This window comes from Branchiostoma lanceolatum, chromosome 9 (assembly GCF_035083965.1).
Source record: "Branchiostoma lanceolatum isolate klBraLanc5 chromosome 9, klBraLanc5.hap2, whole genome shotgun sequence".
In the NCBI taxonomy this organism is placed as follows: Eukaryota; Metazoa; Chordata; class Leptocardii; order Amphioxiformes; family Branchiostomatidae; genus Branchiostoma; species Branchiostoma lanceolatum.
Window position 1 is genome coordinate 22,330,435 of NC_089730.1, and position 4,926 is coordinate 22,335,360.

Sequence of the window (4,926 nt, forward strand, 5' to 3'; positions counted from 1 at the left end):
GAGCAGGGGTGTAACATTAATGACCGATGTCACATTGTGATGTGTCCTGAGCAGGGATGTAACATTAATGACCGATGTCACGTTGTTAATAGTTCCTGAGCAGGGATGTAACATTAATGACTGATGTCACATTGTGATGTGTCCTGAGCAGGGGTGTAACATTAATGACCGATGTCACATTGTGATGTGTCCTGAGCAGGGGTGCAACATTAATGACCGATGTCACATTGTGATGTGTCCTGAGCAGGGGTGTAACATTAATGACCGATGTCACATTGTGATGTGTCCCGAGCAGGGATGTAACATTAATGACTGATGTCACATTGTGATGTGTCCCGAGCAGGGATGTAACTTTAATGACCGATGTCACATTGTGAATAGTTCCTGAGCAGGGATGTAACATTAATGACCGATGTCACATTGTGATGTGTCCCGAGCAGGGATGTAACATTAATGACCGATGTCACATTGTGATGTGTCCTGAGCAGGGATGTAACATTAATGACTGATGTCACATTGTGATGTGTCCCGAGCAGGGATGTAACATTAATGACCGATGTCACATTGTGATGTGTCCCGATCAGGGATGTAACATTAATGACCGATGTCACATTGTGATGTGTCCCGAGCAGGGATGTAACATTAATGACCGATGTCACATTGTGAATAGTTCCTGAGCAGGGATGTAACTTTAATGACCGATGTCACATTGTGAATAGTTCCTGAGCAGGGGTGCAACATTAATGACCGATGTCACATTGTGATGTGTCCTGAGCAGGGATGTAACATTAATGACCGATGTCACATTGTGATGTGTCCCGAGCAGGGATGTAACATTAATGACTGATGTCACATTGTGATGTGTCCCGAGCAGGAATGTAACTTTAATGACCGATGTCACATTGTGAATAGTTCCTGAGCAGGGATGTAACATTAATGACCGATGTCACATTGTGATGTGTCCCGAGCAGGGATGTAACATTAATGACCGATGTCACATTGTGATGTGTCCCGATCAGGGATGTAACATTAATGACCGATGTCACATTGTGATGTGTCCCGAGCAGGGATGTAACATTAATGACTGATGTCACATTGTGATGTGTCCCGAGCAGGGATGTAACATTAATGACCGATGTCACATTGTGATGTGTCCTGAGCAGGGATGTAACATTAATGACTGATGTCACATTGTGATGTGTCCCGAGCAGGGATGTAACATTAATGACTGATGTCACATTGTGATGTGTCCCGAGCAGGGATGTAACATTAATGACCGATGTCACATTGTGATGTGTCCTGAGCAGGGGTGCAACATTAATGACCGATGTCACATTGTGATGTGTCCCGAGCAGGGATGTAACTTTAATGACCGATGTCACATTGTGAATAGTTCCTGAGCAGGGGTGCAACATTAATGACCGATGTCACATTGTGATGTGTCCCGAGCAGGGATGTAACATTAATGACCGATGTCACATTGTGATATGTCCCGAGCAGGGATGTAACATTAATGACCGATGTCACATTGTGATGTGTCCCGAGCAGGGATGTAACATTAATGACTGATGTCACATTGTGATGTGTCCCGAGCAGGGATGTAACTTTAATGACCGATGTCACATTGTGAATAGTTCCTGAGCAGGGATGTAACATTAATGACCGATGTCACATTGTGATGTGTCCTGAGCAGGGATGTAACATTAATGACCGATGTCACATTGTGAATAGTTCCTGAGCAGGGATGTAACATTAATGACTGATGTCACATTGTGATGTGTCCTGAGCAGGGATGTAACATTAATGACTGATGTCACATTGTGATGTGTCCTGAGCAGGGATGTAACATTAATGACCGATGTCACATTGTGAATAGTTCCTGAGGAGGGATGTAACTTTAATGACCGATGTCACATTGTGAATAGTTCCTGAGCAGGGATGTAACATTAATGACCGATGTCACATTGTGATGTGTCCTGAGCAGGGATGTAACATTAATGACCGATGTCACATTGTGAATAGTTCCTGAGCAGGGATGTAACATTAATGACTGATGTCACATTGCGATGTGTCCCGAGCAGGGATGTAACATTAATGACTGATGTCACATTGTGATGTGTCCCGAGCAGGGATGTAACTTTAATGACCGATGTCACATTGTGAATAGTTCCTGAGCAGGGGTGCAACATTAATGACCGATGTCACATTGTGATGTGTCCCGAGCAGGGATGTAACATTAATGACTGATGTCACATTGTGATGTGTCCCGAGCAGGGATGTAACATTAATGACCGATGTCACATTGTGAATAGTTCCTGAGCAGGGATGTAACATTAATGACCGATGTCACATTGTGATGTGTCCTGAGCAGGGATGTAACATTAATGACAGATGTCACATTGTGATGTGTCCCGAGCAGGGATGTAACATTAATGACCGATGTCACATTGTGAATAGTTCCTGAGCAGGGATGTAACATTAATGACCGATGTCACATTGTGATGTGTCCTGAGCAGGGATGTAACATTAATGACAGATGTCACATTGTGATGTGTCCTGAGCAGGGATGTAACATTAATGACTGATGTCACATTGTGATGTGTCCCGAGCAGGGATGTAACTTTAATGACCGATGTCACATTGTGAATAGTTCCTGAGCAGGGATGCAACATTAATGACCGATGTCACATTGTGATGTGTCCCGAGCAGGGATGTAACATTAATGACTGATGTCACATTGTGAATAGTTCCTGAGCAGGGATGTAACATTAATGACCGATGTCACATTGTGATGTGTCCCGAGCAGGGATGTAACTTTAATGACCGATGTCACATTGTGAATAGTTCCTGAGCAGGGATGTAACATTAATGACCGATGTCACATTGTGATGTGTCCTGAGCAGGGATGTAACATTAATGACAGATGTCACATAGTGAATAGTTCCTGATTAGGGATGTAACATTAATGACCGATGTCACATTGTGATGTGTCCTGAGCAGGGATGTAACATTAATGACCGATGTCCCATTGTGATGTGTCCCGAGCAGGGGTGTAACATTAATGACCGATGTCACATTGTGAATAGTTCCTGAGCAGGGATGTAACATTAATGACCGATGTCACATTGTGAATAGTTCCTGAGCAGGGATGTAACATTAATGACTGATGTCACATTGTGATGTGTCCTGAGCAGGGATGTAACATTAATGACCGATGTCACATTGTGATGTGTCCCGAGCAGGGATGTAACATTAATGACCGATGTCACATTGTGATGTGTCCCGAGCAGGGATGTAACTTTAATGACCGATGTCACATTGTGAATAGTTCCTGAGCAGGGATGTAACATTAATGACCGACGTCACATTGTGAATAGTTCCTGAGCAGGGATGTAACATTAATGACCGATGTCACATTGTGATGTGTCCTGAGCAGGGGTGCAACATTAATGACTGATGTCACATTGTGATGTGTCCCGAGCAGGGATGTAACATTAATGACCGATGTCACATTGTGATGTGTCCCGAGCAGGGATGTAACATTAATGACCGATGTCACATTGTGAATAGTTCCTGAGCAGGGATGTAACATTAATGACCGATGTCACATTGTGAATAGTTCCTGAGTAAATTTTGTGCCTCAAGCTCAATAAATATGTCCTCTGGAATTCACAGCCGTGATGTTTATCTTTCATGTGCTGGTCCTGATATCAGCTAAGATAGAGCCTTTACTGCGTGCACCCCTGGGCAGCATAACGTCAGATTGAGTCCTGATATCAGCTAAGATAGAGCCTTTACTGCGTGCACCCCCGGGCAGTATAACGTCAGATTGAGTACTGATATCAGCTAAGATAGAGCCTTTACTGCGTGCAACTCCGGGCAGTATAACGTCAGATTGAGTACTGATATCAGCTAAGATAGAGCCTTTACTGCGTGCACCCCCGGGCAGTATAACGTCAGATTGAGTACTGATATCAGCTAAGATAGAGCCTTTACTGCGTGCACCCCCGGGCAGTATAACGTCAGATTGAGTACTGATATCAGCTAAGATAGAGCCTTTACTGCGTGCAACTCCGGGCAGTATAACGTCAGATTGAGTACTGATATCAGCTAAGATAGAGCCTTTACTGCGTGCACCCCCGGGCAGTATAACGTCAGATTTAGTACTGATATCAGCTAAGATAGAGCCTTTACTGCGTGCACCCCCGGGCAGTATAACGTCAGATTGAGTACTGATATCAGCTAAGATAGAGCCTTTACTGCGTGCACCCCCGGGCAGCATAACGTCAGATTGAGTACTGATATCAGCCAAGATAGAGCCTTTATGCGTGCAACTCCGGGCAGTATAACGTCAGATTGAGTACTGGTATCAGCTATGATAGAGCCTTTACTGCGTGCACCCCCGGGCAGTATAACGTCAGATTGAGTACTGATATCAGCTAAGATAGAGCCTTTATGCGTGCAACTCCGGGCAGTATAACGTCAGATTGAGTACTGATATCAGCTAAGATAGAGCCTTTACTGCGTGCACCCCCGGGCAGCATAACGTCAGATTGAGTACTGATATCAGCCAAGATAGAGCCTTTACTGCGTGCACCCCCGGGCAGCATAACGTCAGATTGAGTACGGATATCAGCCAAGATAGAGCCTTTACTGCGTGCACCCCCGGGCAGCATAACGTCAGATTGAGTACTGATATCAGCCAAGATAGAGCCTTTACTGCGTGCACCCCCGGGCAGTATAACGTCAGATTGAGTACTTCAGTGGGCTGGGGCGTGGGGCGTTTATCTAGTTTACTCTCTACATTGCCGAGAGGGGTGTGAAAAAAGCACAATGATGACGAAAACAACTTCCAGCCTCAGTGGGAGTTTTCATCTGAGATCAGTCAGTCACTCGCAGTCATAAAACAAGCTGAAGAAACGACCA